At 43.1% G+C, this 3,118-nt stretch overlaps 1 pseudogene; it reads left to right on the plus strand.

Annotated features, from left to right (window-relative positions):
* Positions 1-533: 533 nt before the first annotated feature.
* LOC115277440 lies at positions 534-2,718 on the plus strand (annotated as a pseudogene).
* The last annotated feature ends 400 nt before the right edge of the window (positions 2,719-3,118 follow it).

Genomic DNA, 3,118 nt, shown 5'->3' on the forward strand with positions numbered 1-3,118 from the left:
TGACAGGCATTTCTAGGTATGCTTAGAAGTAGACTTTCAGAAACTGCATTGTGCCAACTACCGGAGGCAGCACAGAGACCCCCAAACCAACCCTCTACTAGCTCCAGCCACAGAATAGCAGGATTTTGTCATTTACTTCACCTTCCTCACGTGCTGTGCATCAGCAGAGGGTGGCGGGGCTGAGGCCTGAGAAACAGGGCTCACCAGGCTCAGGGAGAGCACGTGGCACCCCATTACTCGGGTCTCCTGGGGCCACACTCCCTGGGATGATTTCTGCTGCAACTCAAATGCCCTTCATTTATGCTGTTTCTGCCTTACATTAACTAGCTTGGGGTCCTCTAAAAATCCTAAGTGTTTAATACTCTGCTCAAATTCCTGCTCCCTGCAGAAAACTACAGCAATGCGAATGTGAACACCTTCTGTGTGATGCCAGTGGCTGTAATCCAACACCATATCGTAAACCCCCTCATGACCATAGTCATCTCAAGAATAGAAGGAAAGTTTGACGCGCATCGTGGTTGAGCTGAACCACGATGGACGTTTTGAGAGCCTGTGAGCTCAGCGCCACCTCGAGAAGCCTGAGCACCCCCCCCTTGTCTCTTTGTCTCTCAACCCTGTCCTCCAATGAAAATGCTAATTTTCACCTTAACAGATTCAAGAAGGAGGGAAAAGACAGTACAGAAATGAGGAATAAGGTGGCACTGAGTAGAAGTTAATGTGGAGCTGAGGAAAGCTAAGAGGGATGACCAGATGCTGAAAAGGAGAAATGTAAGCTCCTTTCCTGATGACGCTACTTCTCCACCATGTGGTTGGGACGGATGGGGGGAGGCGAGTCACAAAAATCAGGGCACTATAAATTGCTTGGTTGATGATTTGTCAAAGGCATAGATAGCAACACTTTGGAAAGCCACCTCTAGGCTACTCAAGCTACCAGGACACTGCTTTCTAGGGAAAAACAACCCCCCCTCCCCATTGACATCATAATCTGGGCTGGTTTGATTCCAAAATGTACGTCCTTCTTGGGCGGAAGTGACTATAGTCCCATCCAGTTTGAATGTGCATGGGTCCTCACTAATATTGCCTCCAGAGCATTGAACAGACCAACACTGTGGTAGACGGGGGTGCTATCCCAGCATTCATTTCTCTGTTGGCATCTCAGCTTGCCCACATAAGCTGTGTGGGCTCTAGGAAACATTGCAGGTGATGGTTCAGTTTTCTGAAACTTGGTTACCAGAAATGCTGCAGTTGACCCACTGTTGGCTCTCCTTGCAATACGTCATCTTTAACATGTAGTTACTTATGTAACCTTACCTAAACACTTTCACACCTTTGTCGAACAAAAGTCCTGCACCCCTATTAGATGCTATTGAACAGATTCTTCCTACCTTACTTCATCTCCTGCATCATGATGATCCAGAAGTATTAGCAGATATCTGCAGGGCCATTTTCCTATCTTACCGATGACCCAAATGAACAGATTGAAATGGTTGTGAACATAGGAATTGTCTCCCAATTTATAAAGATTCTGGGACCGAATTACCCGTTGTGACTCCTGTGCTAAGAGCCACAGAAAATATTGTTCCTGGGACAGATGAACAGCCTCACATTGTAACAGATGCAGGAGCACTTGCTGTCTTTCCAAGCCTGCTAACAAACCCCAAAACTAATATCAGAAGGAAGCCATGTGGACAATGTCAAACATCACAGCTGGTCGCCAGGACCAGATACAGCAAGTTGTGAATCATGGATTATTCCTATTCCTTGTTGGTGTTCTCTTAAATGCAGACTTTAAATACAAAAGGAAGCCATAAGTACTGTCACCAACTATACACGTGGTTGAATAGATTGTATCCTCTTTCATGGTGACGTAATAGAATCACTGATGAACCTCTTAACCGCAAAAGATACCAAAAGTGTTCTGGTTATTCTAGATGCCACTTCAGACATTTTTCAAGCTGCTGAGTGACTGGGTGAAACTGAGAAATTCAGTATAATCATTGAAGACTGAGGAGGTTCAGACAAAATTGGAACTTTGTAGAACCATAAAAATGAGTCTGTGTACAAAACTTGATTGACCTTGACTGAGAAGTACTTCTCTATAGAAAAAGAGGAAGATCAAAATGTTGTGCCAGCTGCTAGTAATTTACCCAAGAGATACAGGAGTGCTGATGCACAGGGCACATGTACCCCAATGTCCATAGCAGCACTTTCAATAATAGCCAAGTCATGGAAAGAGAGTCTAAATGTCTATCAACTGATGAATGGATAAAGAAGATGTGGTTTATATATACAATGGAGTACTGCATGGCAATGAGAAAGAAATCAGGCCATTTGTAGCAATGTGGATGGAACTAGAGGGTGTCATGCTAAGTGAAATAAGTCAGGCAGAGAAAGAGAGATACCATATGTTTTCACTCATATGTGGATCTTGAGAAACTTAACAGAAGACCATGGGGGAGGGGAAGGGGAAAAAAAGTTACAGAGATGGAGGGAGGCAAACCATAAGAGACTCTTAAATACTGAGAATAAACTGAGGGTTGATGGGGGGTAGGGAGGAGGGGGAAATGGTTGATAAGCTTGTTGGAAGGAGCACTGTGAGTTATGTGGAAACCAATTTGACAATAAATTATATTTTTTTTAAATGTTGTATGAGAGATGACCTCTGAAGACTATACATTCCAAGTTGAGGATGACATTCATGGAACTTTTAACATTTAGACTGTACAGCTGAACCATAAAGTTGTTTGTAGTGTATGATGTTTGGTGTAAGTTTGTCTTACTGTTTCTCTACTAAGAAGTCTTTTTAAATGTGTTTTATTTTAATGTTTAATTTTTTACTTTTGAGAGAAAGAGTGCAGGGACACAGAACGAGAATCCCAAGCAGGCTCAGCACTGTCAACACAGAGCCCAATGGAGGGCTCGAATTCCCGAACCATGAGATCATGACCTGAGCCAAAATCAAGAGTCGGATGCTTAACTGACTGAGTCACCCTTAAATTTTTTTTTAATTGTAGCACTTTTTACAACAAAACTATCCTTAAACAGCTCCAAACTGTACATGTGTGAAGCTTCTCCTCTCAGTGGGTTTCTTGTTTCTATGTGGAATCTCATATCTTGC

This window comes from Suricata suricatta, chromosome 14, assembly GCF_006229205.1.
Source record: "Suricata suricatta isolate VVHF042 chromosome 14, meerkat_22Aug2017_6uvM2_HiC, whole genome shotgun sequence".
Classification (NCBI taxonomy): Eukaryota; Metazoa; Chordata; class Mammalia; order Carnivora; family Herpestidae; genus Suricata; species Suricata suricatta.